General features: G+C 29.5%; 1 long non-coding RNA gene across 1 annotated transcript in view; it reads left to right on the top strand.

Annotated features, from left to right (window-relative positions):
* Positions 1 to 20006, top strand: part of LOC140664410 (uncharacterized) — a 22392-nt gene extending 2386 nt beyond the window's left edge. The window contains exon 3 of the long non-coding RNA XR_012046451.1: positions 19941 to 20006. This is a non-coding gene — a long non-coding RNA (uncharacterized lncRNA). The remainder of the gene's footprint in view (positions 1 to 19940) is intronic.

Below are 20006 nucleotides of genomic sequence, written 5' to 3'. Positions count from 1 at the left end.
ATCACGTTACCTTGAATCGGTGTGATTTTGTCCTATACTGCTATTCTCATTTCGGTGATAATTACAACAGATTGCGTATAATAAAGTATATTCATTTTGAATATATATCCCAAAATCTTATCTTAGCATAACTCGATAATTAGGATAGAAGAATTCAAATGAGAAACATATTACGTCAAAAATATACACTATAACTTTGATTTAAAAAAAGAAAATTGCACTATGAAAGAATTTTAATTACCGAATCAATTTTTTTCTTTTTTTGACTCCAATTTTCAATCTGTGACAACATTTACTTTGATACTTTAAACAGTCAAATCACTCTTCTTTGAAATTATTTAATCTACAGTTTTGTTTCCTTTAATTGTAAATGAAAAACAATTGCATATTTAAGGTATTAAAGTAGGAGCTCAATTCCTATATAAATTAAATCTATTAAAATTCTCTAGAATCCATAAACGTGAGGAAATAAGGGTAAAATTTCGACCAGAGTACGCTCAGCTTTTGGTTCGAAATAAGTAATTTTCTATTTGCTAATACTTATTGTTTATCATACACATATTTTTCCAACGTCCTCTCACATTATAATTTGTATACTTTACTTTATATTTTTACAAAATTTCGTAAGAAAATCTTTGATAGTATGAATGTTAAAACATAGTTAAATGATAAGTGTCAATTCATAGTCAAATAAACATGCACTACTTTTACATTCAGCCTCATTCTTTTCACGAAAAATATGCAACTAATAAAATAAAAAAATATCTTATTTTTTTCCAAGAGAAATATTTCCGTTAATCAAAATTTAAATATCCTCATAATATCACGATTTAAACTTTTTTCTATAAATAACATCATTTCCCTAGAATTTTATTAGAACTTTTCAGAAATTTACAAATTGTGAGATAGAATTTTTGAGGATATGTCAACTAAAGTTCGTGATTTATGTGAAATTTTATATAAATTTTTGTTCATTAAAATCATACGCCAAAGAAAGTAAAATTATACGTTGAAAAATTCCTGACCATCTCTTAAATTTTTTCGATAATTTACTGACATTTAAATAATATAATATATTAAATAATAATACATGATTACAAATCCTACATAATGTTGCGATGTGAACATTTTTCGATAATATCATTTTCTGAGACTTTTGCTAAAACTTTGCTAGAAATTTAAGAATAAAATTAAAATTACAAAATTACAGGATAGAAATTTTGATATGTTAACTAGACAGTACAATTTTCTATGAATTTTGTTCATTAAAGTTATACGTTGGAGAATGTAAAATTGGTTTTGCCCGACGGTTTTTTGACCGCCTCAACTGCATTATAATAAAGTTTAAAAATAGATATAAAATACATGCCGGTGATAGATAGGCACAATTTACCTATTGTGTGTTTAAGACAAAATAAATATCTCTAGCGTCTTTGAGATTTTTTTGTTTCTTTACTACAGTTGATTACGACGTTTGTAAATATCCATCGTAGTTAAATTCGTCGATCATATAAGCACCCACCTTAAGTTTATGTCATATTTCATCTCGCAAATTAACAATGAAATAAGACAGAAACATAAGACGGTTTGCTTATGATATACTTTCCTCTGTGGCTTTGTCAGCTGTCGTTTTGTTGATTCCTTTTTGACGTCGCATATTATGATGTTTCTTAATTTATAAGGCAATGGTACATATAATCATTTCATAATATAATCACGAGAAAAAATTTTTAACCGCAAATATTATATATATATATATATATATATATATATATATATATATATATATATATATATATATATATATATATATACTTTAGCTGATTATGATTGAGATATTTATATAGTAAAAATATAAAATAAAATTTTGAAAGAATAATATATAAACTGTATAAGGCTTCTTCTTTCATTTTTTTGTGACATCATTATTTTATACTGATTAATACGAAAATAATAAATATCAATGTGATATGTCAATTGCAATGCATTTCTGTTTTGTTTGTTGGAAATTTCTGAAAAGCCTTTCATATTGCAACTAACAAAAATTAAAATTAATTACAGATTTAGACATCTTTTAATCGTATGTCCTAAGTTCGATATTTTGTAAGTCTTGTTTACTCAATAATATAATAAAAATATCTTATTTAATCATATTAGTAACATTTATGGTGAGATTAAATATGTATGTATATCTTTTAATATATCGAGATACATTTTTTAATATTTCTCTTAACAAACTTATTCTTATTATAGATTAATTGTATAACTTATTACAATAATATTAGTTTTATTGAACTGTATAATGCTTCTAAAAAATTGAAAAATTATGAAAAATTGCATAAAAAATTTAAAACGCACGTTACAAAATCACCCACTTTGTGTGTGTGTGTTTTATATTTATCAACTATAAAAGTCATCAGTTATGTTGCTTTAAATGACCTATTATAAATTATCACATGAGAGTTAACATTATATCGAGCTGGGGACATTTACATTATCTATATGTAACATGTTATCTAATGTAACTTATAGAAGACGTAGGATGAAAGTAAAGCTCTTATACCATATATATAGTCTTGCGTAACGAATTTATGACATTTCGCGTATAGTCAATGATGGACTTACTTTCGTCACACTCAATATTACTCGTTCATAGTTGTATTAAAGACGTGTTTATCGTTTGATTTTACATCCAAAATTGTTTATTAACCCAAATTATAATCGGAAAAATTGACGATGGAAATATAGATCTGTTTCGACTAATAGGTCAAATAAGAAAATTCGCACCTCTTATATGACCTAATATGTTGTAATACAATAAATACAAATATTTAGTAGTTAAAATAATCTCTGTCATCAATCTAAATATAAAAAAATACTTTATTTATATATTTATATCTATAGTTTAGTCTAAATATTGATTTTTTCTGATTTGATATTGTTGATAGGTTTGCTACACAATTGTATCGCAAATCAGTGTTAAAACACTATATAGAAACGAATGAGTGGGAAAGATTGTCTGTTAGGCTGTCACGAGATCCATTCTGAAAGGGACGTATTTATTTCGGTGATTATGTGTAGAGGCACATACAGACGGCCACATGCATGCGTAGGTACGAAGAGTTGCATAAGAAGCCTTAAATCTGCCCGAAGTAAACGGGATTAATTCTGTCAAACCCATGCAAGAAGCCTTGTCAATCTCATTGGCGTAGGAATCGTCTTCTCTTACAAAGTTAATATATTTATTTTTTTATACTAATAACGTTCGTTTTCTACGTTCGACCTTGATGGTGAACATGCTATCGTCGAGAATGGCGATGCACCTCGAGACATTGATCGTTTAATGATAGAACCGCCATTTTTCTTCATATTTCTAAGTTCTATGTTCAGACAATAAATTCTTGAAGACTGTTACATCCGAGATGTAGCGTTAAATAACTTGTCGTCACTATTTTTTAAGAGATTAGCAAAAAATACGACAAGAATTGTGTTAGAATTTATACATATTCCAAACCCACCGTATGCTTTTAATGACAGGTTTTTTCAGACCAATTTAGAGTCAATTTTTCTCTTACTAAAAATTGTAGGCTATCAATAACACAATACAGCAAAAAATAACTTTTTTAAACACACAAATAATGCTAAGCACTTTTCCCCTGTTTTTTTATACTAAATACGTTTCAAGTTCCTAATTTTCTTCATCGCGTCACTATTTTGAAAAATTTGCTGTTAAACTTGCAAGAAATGATTATTTCAATGTATTTTCACATATACGACGGTATTATGTAATGTGTTAAAAAACTTTTACAGTCAAACTAACACATATTGTTAGGATTTTCAGTTCTCGAAAGAAATTTGCTGCGAATAAAATTGTTGAAGATTTAATACATAGTTTTCAATTATATTTATTTAAACTCAAAGGTTTTTAGGTTGCTGAGTACAAATCTAAAAATTTTGACCAATTTAAATTTATCAATTTCAACAAATTTAAATTATATAAATAAATTTTTGCATGTACATACATATAAATTTTTGTAAAAATTTAAACCTTTTTTAATTTTGACATCCATATTAATTCTGGCATTTTAAATTTGTTAACTTTTACATGGAATTCATATTCTACGACTTAAAAACCTTCTAAATTTAAATAAATATAATTGAGAAAACTATATAAACTATAATAAACCGCAATTAGAGTTATAGTGGGTGGCATATTTAATCATGAATATTTTATTGACTGTAAACAACATAATAAATTTTCTTTTTAAGAGCTCAACGTTTAAACAACATATTTAATTACAATAAAACTTCTTCAACATATTACATACTGAAGTTATAATTTGACAAAATACATTAAAATAATCATTTCTTGGAACTTCAAATGCAAATTTCTCAAAATTGTGACGAGATGAGCAATTTAGAATGTATTTAAGCATAAAAAGACTACGAAAAATAACTAGTCTTGTTCTTATGCTTTTTTTGTTTAACTGTGTGATTTTTTAATTATAAGAACAAGAAAAGAGGTCTTTAGTAAATAAAATTACAGACGGTCAAATGGATAATTATATCCTTCAAGTACTGTTTAATGGAATTTTAATTTAACGCTTAGTTATATTGGGTTAGCCAAAAGTAATGTTTTTTTGCAATAGACGTTTTTGTATTTTTTAATACAAAGCACTGTTTTTAAGCTATAAAATATACACAGTCGGACCTCTTATTCTACGACCCTCTTATGCTACGACCGCGAAAGGGGAATTATACCTCTACTTTCAAATTTTTGTTGTAGGATCAGAGGTTTAAGGGGAAGATTCCGAACCGAAAATGTCGTAGGATAAGAGGTCCGACTGTACATATTCTGAAAGCCGACACTTTAACGCGTGATTTAAAAAAAATCATTACGTTTTACGATTAAATTTTCTTGATTAAATTGACCTTATTTTGAAAATAAGTGACAAGAAGATATATTTTCGAGTAATTATGCTTTCTTATTTTTGCTAAAGAAAAACGGTACAAATATTACAAAAAATTTCCTACTACGATTTGTATCGTGTTTTTCTCTTTGAGGAAATAAAAAAACATAATTGCTCCAAAATATACTTTCTTGTCAATTTCATCAAATATACTTTCTTGTCAATCTGGTCAGCTCAAAATATATGTTATATTCAAAATAGGTATACATTTTATAGCTTAAAAACAGTACTTTGTATTGAAAAACGTTGTCTTTTAAATTACTTTTTAGCAGACCCAATAAAAATATACAATATAAAAAAATTACAATAAATAATTTTCCTATTTTTATTTTATTAAAACAAAATTGGAAAATTTCAAATTAGACAAAGAATCTGTTATTAAAAGTGGTTTCTTGAAACTTTCAAAAGCAAAAATATAGTTCTTTTGAAAGTAACATAAAAAATTTCATTATCATTGTAAAATCCGCTTTTTTAATACTAAATTATGTTATAAATTGAAACATTTTCTCGGAAATATAACCATACTGGAGTCGACAAGTTTCGAATAACAAAAATCTATTTGTCAATTGTAAACTTGAAAAATGTTCAGCTACAAGTAGTCGATTCAATTAAAAAATGTGTTTATTCGTCAAATTTAATCTAATTTCATGTACTGATATGCACATTCATGTTATATGAAAATTATTTGTCTTAATGAATATTTTGTTACTACATTTTTCAAAATATAAATTTGTACACATAAAATAAAGGAAAAAGGATATAAGTTTCTTTTTTTCAATAAAATATCTTTATACGGTACAAGTTAAATAATATTTGGGATGATAATAATAATATAAAAATAATCATATATAATATTGCATTTCTTACAAAATGATATTTTTGTTTTACATTTTAAATAATACAATATAATATAGCTATTTTGAATGTATATATTTTGTAGAACTCTGATTTCACAAGAAACAATTGTTTAACGAGAAAAACAATAGTTAAAAATTAATAATTTATGTATTTCAAAATATTATTATTTAAATTAATAATCGAATTCTTAAAAGCAAAATAAGAAAGTAAAACATTTAAAAAATTCGAAAATTTTTTAAAGATAATGAGCAATCTTTATCGAAAATTATCATTTTCATATTATGAACTAAAGTATAAAATAATATTGTACATTTATTAGATTTGCGATGCAAAATTGCTTTACAAATTTTAGGCCTACATGTCTAACAATGTAAATTGTAACAAAACATCTTGTATTTTCGTAAATACTATAAATACTATAAATTATATGAAAAACATTACATCGATCGTTTCATGAGATTTTGTCAAATCTAATATTCTAACTTTGTTTTATAAAATCATCAAATATAAGCTATTAATTATAAAAATATTATGAAAAAATGAATAATTCTCGAAACTCGGCAGATTTCGAAATAAACTCAAATTAAATAGCATATCTTTAGCAATAATGAAAAAAATTATTTGCAAATATATAATACATATACATAATATAATAATATATATAATATATATAATCATTACAGTAAGGATTTTTATCAAATAGTCATACGTAACAATGTATTGTGAAACGTCTTATATTTCGTTAAATATTATGAATTGTGTAAAAAATATTACAGCAGTCGTACAATGAGATTTGCTCAAATCTAATATTCTAATTTTTGTTTCATGAAAACATTAAATATAGCTATTAATTATAAAAATATTATAGAAAAATAAATCATCCGCGAAACTTGGCAAATTTCGAAATAGACTAAAATTGCATATATTTAGCAATAATTACGTACAATTTTGCAAATATATATAAGCTTTATAAGAATTTTTTCAAATAGGCCTACATATGTAATAATGTATTGTGACAAAACGTCTTGTATTTCCTTAAATACTATAAATTGTGAAAAAAACGTTATGTTAGTCGTTTCATGATATTTTTGCAAAATTAATATTCTAATTTTTGTTTCACGAAATCATTAAGAATAGCTATTAATTATAAAAATGTTATAAAGAAATTAATCGTTCGCGAAACTTGGCATATTTCGAAATAAACTTAAATTCCGTATTTTTAGCGATAATTACATATAAATTTGCAAATATATAAGCATTATAGGGATTTTTCCAAATAGCCCTACGTGTAATAATGTATTGTGAAGAAACGTCTTGTATTTCCTTAAATATTATAAATTGTGCGAGAAATGTTACACCAATCGTTTCATGAGGTTTTCTTAAATCTAATATTTTAATTTTTGTTTCACGAAATCATTAAGAATAGCTATTAATTATAAAAATGTTATAAAAAAATGAATCGTTCGCGAAACTTGGCAGATTTCGAAATAAAATTAAATTGCATATCTTTAGCAATAATTACATATACATTTGCAAATATATAAGCATTATAGGGATTTTTTCAAATAGGCCTACGTGTAATGATGTACTGTGAAGAAACGTCTTGTATTTCTTTAAGAATCATAAATTGTGCGAGAAATGTTACACCAATCGTTTCATGAGGTTTTCTTAAATCTAATATTTTAATTTTTGTTTCACGAAATCATTAAGAATAGCTATTAATTATAAAAATGTTATAAAAAAATGAATCGTTCGCGAAACTTGGCAGATTTCGAAATAAAATTAAATTGCATATCTTTAGCAATAATTACATATACATTTGCAAATATATAAGCATTATAGGGATTTTTTCAAATAGGCCTACGTGTAATGATGTACTGTGAAGAAACGTCTTGTATTTCTTTAAGAATCATAAATTGTGCGAGAAATGTTACACCAATCGTTTCATGAGGTTTTCTTAAATCTAATATTTTAATTTTTGTTTCACGAAATCATTAAGAATAGCTATTAATTATAAAAATGTTATAAAAAAATTAATCGTTCGCGAAACTTGGCAGATTTCGAAATAAAATTAAATTGCATATCTTTAGTAATAATTACATATACATTTGCAAATATATAAGCATTATAGGGATTTTTTCAAATAGGCCTACGTGTAATGATGTACTGTGAAGAAACGTCTTGTATTTCTTTAAATATCATAAATTGTGCGAGAAATGTTACACCAATCGTTTCATGAGGTTTTCTTAAATCTAATATTTTAATTTTTGTTTCACGAAATCATTAAGAATAGCTATTAATTATAAAAATGTTATAAAAAAATTAATCGTTCGCGAAACTTGGCAGATTTCGAAATAAAATTAAATTGCATATCTTTAGTAATAATTACATATACATTTGCAAATATATAAGCATTATAGGGATTTTTTCAAATAGGCCTACGTGTAATGATGTACTGTGAAGAAACGTCTTGTATTTCTTTAAATATCATAAATTGTGCGAGAAATGTTACACCAATCGTTTTATGAGGTTTTCTTAAATCTAATATTTTAATTTTTGTTTCACGAAATCATTAAGAATAGCTATTAATTATAAAAATGTTATAAAAAAATTAATCGTTCGCGAAACTTGGCAGATTTCGAAATAAAATTAAATTGCATATCTTTAGCAATAATTACATATACATTTGCAAATATATAAGCATTATAGGGATTTTTTCAAATAGGCCTACGTGTAATGATGTACTGTGAAGAAACGTCTTGTATTTCTTTAAATATCATAAATTGTGCGAGAAATGTTACACCAATCGTTTCATGAGGTTTTTTTAAATCTAATATTTTAATTTTTGTTTCACGAAATCATTAAGAATAGCTATTAATTATAAAAATGTTATAAAAAAATTAATCGTTCGCGAAACTTGGCAGATTTCGAAATAAAATTAAATTGCATATCTTTAGCAATAATTACATATACATTTGCAAATATATAAGCATTATAGGGATTTTTTCAAATAGGCCTACGTGTAATGATGTACTGTAAAGACACGTCTTGTATTTCTTTAAATATCATAAATTGTGCGAGAAATGTTACACCAATCGTTTCATGAGGTTTTCTTAAATCTAATATTTTAATTTTTGTTTCACGAAATCATTAAGAATAGCTATTAATTATAAAAATGTTATAAAAAAATGAATCGTTCGCGAAACTTGGCAGATTTCGAAATAAAATTAAATTGCATATCTTTAGCAATAATTACATATACATTTGCAAATATATAAGCATTATAGGGATTTTTTCAAATAGGCCTACGTGTAATGATGTACTGTGAAGAAACGTCTTGTATTTCTTTAAGAATCATAAATTGTGCGAGAAATGTTACACCAATCGTTTCATGAGGTTTTCTTAAATCTAATATTTTAATTTTTGTTTCACGAAATCATTAAGAATAGCTATTAATTATAAAAATGTTATAAAAAAATGAATCGTTCGCGAAACTTGGCAGATTTCGAAATAAAATTAAATTGCATATCTTTAGCAATAATTACATATACATTTGCAAATATATAAGCATTATAGGGATTTTTTCAAATAGGCCTACGTGTAATGATGTACTGTGAAGAAACGTCTTGTATTTCTTTAAGAATCATAAATTGTGCGAGAAATGTTACACCAATCGTTTCATGAGGTTTTCTTAAATCTAATATTTTAATTTTTGTTTCACGAAATCATTAAGAATAGCTATTAATTATAAAAATGTTATAAAAAAATTAATCGTTCGCGAAACTTGGCAGATTTCGAAATAAAATTAAATTGCATATCTTTAGTAATAATTACATATACATTTGCAAATATATAAGCATTATAGGGATTTTTTCAAATAGGCCTACGTGTAATGATGTACTGTGAAGAAACGTCTTGTATTTCTTTAAATATCATAAATTGTGCGAGAAATGTTACACCAATCGTTTCATGAGGTTTTCTTAAATCTAATATTTTAATTTTTGTTTCACGAAATCATTAAGAATAGCTATTAATTATAAAAATGTTATAAAAAAATTAATCGTTCGCGAAACTTGGCAGATTTCGAAATAAAATTAAATTGCATATCTTTAGTAATAATTACATATACATTTGCAAATATATAAGCATTATAGGGATTTTTTCAAATAGGCCTACGTGTAATGATGTACTGTGAAGAAACGTCTTGTATTTCTTTAAATATCATAAATTGTGCGAGAAATGTTACACCAATCGTTTTATGAGGTTTTCTTAAATCTAATATTTTAATTTTTGTTTCACGAAATCATTAAGAATAGCTATTAATTATAAAAATGTTATAAAAAAATTAATCGTTCGCGAAACTTGGCAGATTTCGAAATAAAATTAAATTGCATATCTTTAGCAATAATTACATATACATTTGCAAATATATAAGCATTATAGGGATTTTTTCAAATAGGCCTACGTGTAATGATGTACTGTGAAGAAACGTCTTGTATTTCTTTAAATATCATAAATTGTGCGAGAAATGTTACACCAATCGTTTCATGAGGTTTTTTTAAATCTAATATTTTAATTTTTGTTTCACGAAATCATTAAGAATAGCTATTAATTATAAAAATGTTATAAAAAAATTAATCGTTCGCGAAACTTGGCAGATTTCGAAATAAAATTAAATTGCATATCTTTAGCAATAATTACATATACATTTGCAAATATATAAGCATTATAGGGATTTTTTCAAATAGGCCTACGTGTAATGATGTACTGTAAAGACACGTCTTGTATTTCTTTAAATATCATAAATTGTGCGAGAAATGTTACACCAATCGTTTCATGAGGTTTTCTTAAATCTAATATTTTAATTTTTGTTTCACGAAATCATTAAGAATAGCTATTAATTATAAAAATGTTATAAAAAAATGAATCGTTCGCGAAACTTGGCAGATTTCGAAATAAAATTAAATTGCATATCTTTAGCAATAATTACATATACATTTGCAAATATATAAGCATTATAGGGATTTTTTCAAATAGGCCTACGTGTAATGATGTACTGTGAAGAAACGTCTTGTATTTCTTTAAATATCATAAATTGTGCGAGAAATGTTACACCAATCGTTTCATGAGGTTTTCTTAAATCTAATATTTTAATTTTTGTTGCACGAAATCATTAAGAATAGCTATTAATTATAAAAATGTTATAAAAAAATGAATCGTTCGCGAAACTTGGCAGATTTCGAAATAAAATTAAATTGCATATCTTTAGCAATAATTACATATACATTTGCAAATATATAAGCATTATAGGGATTTTTTCAAATAGGCCTACGTGTAATGATATACTGTGAAGAAACGTCTTGTATTTCTTTAAATATCATAAATTGTGCGAGAAATGTTACACCAATCGTTTCATGAGGTTTTCTTAAATCTAATATTTTAATTTTTGTTTCACGAAATCATTAAGAATAGCTATTAATTATAAAAATGTTATAAAAAAATTAATCGTTCGCGAAACTTGGCAGATTTCGAAATAAAATTAAATTGCATATCTTTAGTAATAATTACATATACATTTGCAAATATATAAGCATTATAGGGATTTTTTCAAATAGGCCTACGTGTAATGATGTACTGTGAAGAAACGTCTTGTATTTCTTTAAATATCATAAATTGTGCGAGAAATGTTACACCAATCGTTTCATGAGGTTTTCTTAAATCTAATATTTTAATTTTTGTTTCACGAAATCATTAAGAATAGCTATTAATTATAAAAATGTTATAAAAAAATTAATCGTTCGCGAAACTTGGCAGATTTCGAAATAAAATTAAATTGCATATCTTTAGCAATAATTACATATAAATTTGCAAATATATAAGCATTATAAGGATTTTTTCAAATAGGCCTACGTGTGTAACAATGTATTGGGACGAAACGTCTCGTATTTTCGTAAATATTGTAAATTGTGCGAAAAATGTTACATCAGTCGTTTCATGAAATTTTTTCAAATTTAACATTCTAATTTTTGTTTCATAAAATTATTAAATATAGCTATTAATTATAAAAGTATTATAAAAAAATAAATCCTTCATAAAACTCGGTAGATTTCGAAATAAACTTAAATTGCATATCCTAGCGATAATTAAAAATAAATTTGCAAATATATAAACATTATAGTAAGGACTTTTATCAAAAGCATCGTTTTTTACTGCAGACGCGTTTAATGCAAAAAACGATAAAAAGTTATTGCAGTTTATTGAATATTGTATTCAAAGCTTGAAATATTGTAGGCAAGAAACTATATTATTATCAAAATTATTTACAAATCTTCTCATTTAAATTCGTAATTAGTTCTATCTAATAAAATTCTGTAATATGTGAGTAGAATATTATTTTAATCTCGTACATAAAAATTACGATATATAAATATAAATATAACAAAATTATATATAAATATTTTTATAAATTATTAGTATTATTACATTATTAACACAGAAAGTTTGGAGATGTAATTTTTACACGTTAAGAAACATTGTGCCCTAAAAAAAACAATTTATAATCGAAATAGTCAAAAGTTAAAAACAAATTTAAATATTTACTAATTGCATGCTTCCAAAGTAAAAATTAATTTCTTTATAATAACATATCATGCTATATACTAATTAAACTAACATATAATTTACAAATGACAATTATTAGAAACGATATTGTGCAAATAGAAATTATTCTGATACTAAACATATTCAATTTTTTCTGTTCATTAAGATTAATATATATATAATCAAAGACAGCAATTATTTTCGTAAATAACCGAAAATTGTGTACGATTAAACGGTTTCCAAAAAAAACTTTATAAATAAAATATCGATTGTGCACAGTTACTTTATTGTTAAGCTTGTATCTTTCATTTTTTTTCCACATCGATCAAAGAGAAAAGCGATTTATTCGATCAAGTAGTCGAAGATCGCGTGCGATTTGACCGTCGCCGCATCGAGAATTTCTGAGATTCTACGCGATCCGCGATCATGAATCGCGATAGAACGATCGAATAAACGTACAAGGAATAGATGGCGAGTTGAACAAAAGTCTGATACGTACCTAACGACGAGGAAATCGCTGATTTTGCTCGAGTATTGAGGCCGCATCGTGCGTCGATCCCGCGAGCGACGGCACGCGACGCCGTCCGACGGCGACGGCGGCGGCCACTCGACGTCCGGCTCGTCGCGACGACGATCACACGTCGGCGATCGCGCGCCCTCAATCGCAATGAAATCGGCTAAAATAAAGTGAGGAACCTAACCGCGTGGCGATCTCGCGGAGATCCACGCTTTTTCCAGATAATTGACATAGCAGATGCTCGCGAAGCGACTGCCTGTATACGAGCGTGTGGCAGATCAATTTGCCAGTTTCTCCGAGTTTGCTCTGCCATCTGGTACGCGGATGCAGCACTAGCGGCTTTTCTTGTTGTTCAAAATGTTTGCAATCCAGGATCGCGAACATTCGGTAGATCTTTCCAGTTATCGCAGACCACGCGAATTCGCAAATTTTGCCATTTTTTTCGTAATAAAATTCATCAACCACGAGGGATCTGGAGAAGCTACTTCTAGACCGGCCTAAAATAATGCTTCATTAAAAAGTTACACATTACTTTTCAACAATCTCTTCGTCGTTTTATAGAATCGGAATTTAAAATTTTGTGAAAATAAATTTTTTTCAATTTCTACCGAGGTTTTCGATAGCTTTCCGTTTGTGGAGAACGTTGCCGTTCACCAAAGTGTGTATAAAAGCAACTTAACATTTATGATTTAGTTACATCAAATAAATGTTCTTTAACATGGCAAACTACATGATTTACATTCATATATGCTATGTCAAACATGATCTTTGTAAACATTCTGCATGGATTTTGATATTGGTTTACAATATGAAAATACAATGATTAGATGCAATGACTTTATAGTAAAACATGATTATAGATATGATGAAAGATAATATTTAACAAGCTAAACTCTAATGTTATAAAATTACTCGTGTATAAAAGAAATTTATTAATTATCAATCAACGATTAATAAACACGTACTAGTAACCTGATTAAAATGACGTATCTTGTATGGACGCGCATAATAATCCAAGTAGGTCGATTAATATTCGTGCAGGCAGACGACGAAAAAATATCGATCTACCTTGTATGTTAATGTTTCACTAAGTCATTTCGTAGAGAAATGTATGTCGATACATAAAATAGGGACAAAGTTACATCACTTTATAACTTTCAGGTATTTCACAAAATAATGGTAATAAACATATATATATGTGTAATATATATTCGTTACTTAAATATATATTTGTGATTTAAATCATTGTTTTACTTATCCATAACAAATTAATGCATCTACTTAATGTTATTGCTCTCTTAAATTATATTTATGAGAATTCTATTATTTAACAATGTTCAAAACATCTACTAATATTTTCTAATAATGTTCTATTTACTACACATTATTATATTTAAATAACCACATCTCTTTACATTTGCAAGCATATTAAAAACGTATATGGTAAATGAGATACGCAAGAACCGTGGAAATAAGGAAAAAATTAAGTTTACCATGTCAACTTTATTTTATAAATATAATAAAATAAATATATATATATATATATATATTTAACTATACAATAAAGCTAATAAAAATAGTCTATACATACGGAAAAAGATCCTCCACTGATTCCATCGCGACGAGTCTGCCTCGATCTTTCAGTGGAAAAGCCGCGTATTCGATCAGACAATTGTCGCTGAGATCGAGACATGTTTCTACTCAACGAATAACGCGATGTTTTACCGCAAAGGGAAACGTGTCGACCAAGCTCTTCTTCCGACATTTATAACATACGGTAAAGGAACAGCCGTGTCGGGTTTACCACCCTTACGTCTAGATTATCAATACACAGTATCCTATCGGCCGCACATCGGTAGTGCAGTTTTATTCGCGTTATTTTCTGCGAGCACATATCTCTGCTGCTTCCTCGAAATTCGCATAATGATAGCACGTTTATCCGCGGTCGACGATAAGATATCATCTCATATTTATACCGATTAAAGAGGTGTTAATAAATTTCTCGAACAACGTCAACGATGCTTTTTCTTTGAAGTAACGCATCGAGGCGCGAAGTATTTGACGTCATTATTTAAAAGATATTTTTTTACATCGACATATTCATATGTGTGAAACGACAATGTCAGGCGGCGGCGCTCGATGACGCGCGGATGGTCCATGACGTCAGAGGGAAACACGCTTGCATCGGGGCGATGAACCCCGTTGCGCCAGAGAGGGAGCGAGGTCACCGTTGACAGAGGGAGAGGCGAGATACGAAACCAGGGCAAACGGGGTAAGAGATAGTGTAAGAATAACCAGCAACGTACGTATCGTCAAGCGTGAGTCGTAACATAGTTAAGGAGAAGAATTTTAACGATCGCAGTTTCAACGCAGGTTAAACATACTTGAAAGGTATATATCAGTATTGTACATGTTTATAATACATAAAGGAAAAATGGGCAAGAGGATCTTTCTTGTGTAATCTCTGAAAGATCGCGAGAAATAAAGTCGCTTTCTTACTAGAATTAAGAATATACTCGGGTACTTTCTCGACTGGTACTCGCGATATTAAACTATCGACCTTATAGATATAAATAGAACGTATCCGTAAATATCCTAAAGGTCAATGTTGGCCGTTTCTAACTTTCAAACGAAAACTCCGATATTTATTGTGAAAGTTACAAAATAAATCTGGAACGTATTAAGAAGAAAAATATGTCTGCGATATATAAAATATATATATATATATGTATATATATAATATAAAATAAATAATGTAACAAACATACAGACACATACATATGTATATATATGCGCGTGTGTGTGTTACATTATATTATATATATATTATTAAATAGAAATATTTTCCTTAATTTGTTAAAAAATTTATACATTACGCCTTTTTCTTGTAAAATCTTCCAACAAAATGCTTAATCGAACAACTACTGTCGAATCGCTAATTAATAAAATTACAAAGAAATGCATTCACATTCGCCGCGTCTCCTTGTCCGCGTTTGATACAGACCTTCGTTTCGTTGCGCTCGTTGGGGTCGTTCATCGGGGGTGGTTCTATAAATAGCGCGCCACCTCATATATAAGTATTCGGGTCAGTAGGAGAGAACTATAAAGACGAGCCAAGGGCGAGCTCAAGATTTTTTACAATATGCGATTTTTGCCTAAAGTCTTTCTTACTGAAGCCATCATCTATTGCTCTTTATTGTAATTTTTCGAATAAATTTAAGGCAATTTTTTTTTTTTTTTTTTTTATATTTATTAAAATATGTTTCAGTATAGGAAAATAATCTAAGATGAATAAATTAATGAATACTTTAATCTCAATTAAAAATTCAATTGTACAAAGTGTATATATAATCTTTTTTTTTATTCATAACTTATCTGAGAGAAGATAGGATTCCTCCATAATCTAAATGCAAGATAATTTGAGATGATATCTATACGGAGATCTCGAGCGGTAGATATTTCCTTACGCGAATTTGCTTTACGACACCGGCGACGGTACCCCGGTCACGCGTAAATCTAGCGCGTAGATATTTTTACAGCACTCCCGTCGGCGGTAATGTAACGCACGGAAACCGATGACCCCACGCACATCCGCGGCGCTGCAAGAGCTTATAAGAAGATATCCACCTTCTCGAAGGTCTCGCAGGTTGACCTATATTTTCCCATGTATGCGTATCCCCATTGACCCAGGACGAATAGTTGCCAGGCAACAGACGCATCATGAGCCATGGAAAGATTTTGACACGACATCTCACACACTTTCGCCCGACTTACCTTGCGATGATCGCGTGATAGGTTTCGCCACTTCAAAGTCAGACATGCACCGACCTTTCAGAATTTGCACAGACGCGAACAAAAAACCATAGTCTACCAGCAATTCTCAGCATCGTCATCGTAGCGAGAATTTTTGTGACTTGACGACTTGAATCGCAAAAATGGACACTATTTCGTATTGGATGATAATTATTTAAAAAAGAATCGACTCCGGAATGCGATCCCGATCCAATCCCGATTCGCGGCCAATCGTTGCTTCATCGCGCGTCCTTGAAAGAAGACCGAAAGTCGCTTCGACGTCGATCGGAGGCTGCTCAACCGAGGACGTCGTTGTTCGATTCGCGATTGTCTGTCTTGCAGTCTCCATCCGTTCATTCCCTCGCCACTTTCCTTTGTATCCACCACTATTTTAGATGCGTGTAGTCGCTGAAGCTCGATGGCTGGTGGGGAGAGATTGTGAATGACGCAAGTCATGGGAAATGTGGGTCAGCAGGTCATGCTACCCCATCCCCGGTGAACTTCTCTTCAATGGGGCTTTATTTATGAAACTCGATGTCGCCCGGCCAAGGATATATCTACCGATGTGCGGATGGGATCGTGGTGTGCGATTAACACGCCGATCATGAATGATCTTGTCCGGATGTTGTTCCAAGAAGCACAGTCTCAATGAAATTTCGCCCCGAAAATTATTTCTTTTGTAACATTTTTCTCTAATTAAAAACTTTAACGGGTTGTCTAGAATTAATAACTTGATTTTCTCAAAGTATTATTACATTCAATCAAACTACTTAATATTCTCTCTTTTTTTCATTATATTACAATAACTTTCATTCACTTCCGGATAAAAAAAAATATTCCATTTTTATCAGAAATATATTTGAAGATAAATAATTTTCCAGGAAAGTGAATATGTGAGTTAAATGCACACATTAATGAGAATGTTATAAAAAGTTTCGACACAGTAGATTATTAATACACAGTTTTTACGGCACAGTTGGATTTAAACTAGTAGAACGTGAATATTCGTTGATCAATAATGGTTTGCGCTCTGCTATATCGAGGTACAGAAGAAATTACCGCATTTGACAATGTCAACGATTTATCGATCTGCCCGTTTCTACTCTGAAGGTCATGGAAAGTCGGTCAGGCTAAAGCAACTCGGCTCTACCTACCGATATCAAAAGCAACTCGGAGCTTTTAGAAAATCGAACTTTGCTGTTATTCATTAATCATATCCCCGAACACAAGCCACGTACAATTATACCAAGTAGATGATATTAAGACGTAATCAAATTAGAGTAAAAATTAGAAAATCAAATACAGAGATGTTTAAAAGAAAAATAAACTGTGTGTAAAAGATCGAAACAGACTTTGATGATTAAAATTTCAAAAATTGACTTGTATATCATGCATATCGCGTGTACATATGATTATGTCGAATAGTATGTGCGTATATAAATTTTAGACGTTTTCTTCATACACAAAAGATCGGAAGATAACTATTATTATTAAACTAAACTTTGATAATGTTTCCTCTGATATTTCTCGAAATAAAAAAACAAACTATTTATATCACTATTCCGCCGAACAATAAATGTATTAAAAAAGTTAACGCGTTATGAGAGAAGAACGATGGGAGAGACAATCTCTGGCTTGAGGAAATTTAGAATCCCATGAAACGAGATGAGATGAACGGAAGAGGGACAGTGCATATACGTGGACGAAAAGAAAGTACGATGAATGGTCTTTATCGTGGCAGGAAGAGAGGGAGGGATGAGTCTCGGAAGGCAGCCTCGGAAGAATTGGCGAACGAAGAAAAGGCGAGAGCGGCGCACGGCGACCTCTCGGATCGGACAGCCTTGGAAAACTGTGGCTTTGAACTGGCGTGCACCATTTCTCGATGCCTATTGCGCCCCTCCGTGTGCGGCACGGGATAAGGGTAGAGGGAAAGAGAGGGATCCGCGATCGAGATAGCAAGGGGGTCCAAGGGGGGTATTGCATCCAAGCGCATGTAGAGACTCACCCCCGTGACGTCAGCGAGCTTCCAGCCAATCGCACGTCTGCATTCCACCGACGTCACCACCTCCCCCGTTGTGACGTGCATTCTAAGGAGAAAGAGGGGGGCAAGGGTTCGGTAACAGAATTGTCGTGGTGCGTGAAGAAGAGGGATGGAGCGAGGCGACGGGGCGGCGATGGTGGCGGCGATGGTGGCGGCTGAAGGTACAGGATGACAAGAATGAGGGGTACGCCATATTTTGACCCAATTAACTGGACTAAACGACCGTTGTGAAAATTTGCTCAATCCTTCGGACGCCTCGCAATAATCGTATTCTTATCGCTTTGCCCTTTATCAGATTATACTCCAAATATACAGTTATCAATTGTTATCATTGTTGGGATTTATTTGCATTTGTGATCCTACAAGGTATGCAATTTTTTGAAAAAAAATGTACTCTTTCAATTAATTAAAATTAAACTTCCTTTCATTATGTACCCGAAATAATGAAGAAGTCTATGTAAAAGATGGTTATCTGCATGCAAATTAATAATTTGAAATTAACATAATGTATGAAAGTAACTGTGAGTGTAGTTTTTTTGATATTTTATGTCAGCAAATAATTTTTCTTTGGCGTTGTAAAAAAAAGTAAAATACGCGTTAAATTTAATTATAGTTTTTGAATTGCTAACTTTAAGACTTGTCTCTTGAAACGTACAAAATTTACCACATATGCTATGAAAGTGACTAGATCTAACCCGTTCGATCGAGTACACCGACTGAAAGTAGGGCAATGATGGTGTGACGGCTAGAGATGCGTTGCAATGAGTTTTTCGCACAAGTTAACGAAATAATAACATTTAGAAATTGCGTAAGCAATATTGACAAAATACATCTAATATTTTCTCGCCTAGCGAGATAAATATTACGGTAAAATTAATTTATATTGCAATTAGACTTCTAAAAAAAAGACAAGAGCAAAAATATGTTTCAAGATTGAAACATACTTCTTTTTTTAATAGATTTCTTTTAGTTTTTCACAATTATATTATCTGTGTTTTTATTTTATCTGTATTTTGAATTAACATTATGATCGGAATCAAAGAGGAAGAATCATTAAGAGAGGCTTTCGCGTCAATTCTAATCGACTTTTGTGCACATAAAATTTTGAATTTTTAAACAGAAAAATAAAAATTGAATTTTTTTTGTTTCAATTACTTTCAAGCGGATAAAAACGAGGTCGCTGCACTCTCACTCTCGCAAGAAAACAGCAGCAGCTACAGTGGTTTTC

Source organism: Anoplolepis gracilipes, chromosome 4 (genome assembly GCF_047496725.1).
Source record: "Anoplolepis gracilipes chromosome 4, ASM4749672v1, whole genome shotgun sequence".
NCBI lineage: Eukaryota > Metazoa > Arthropoda > Insecta > Hymenoptera > Formicidae > Anoplolepis > Anoplolepis gracilipes.
This window is presented reverse-complemented; position numbering and strand designations above follow the sequence as displayed.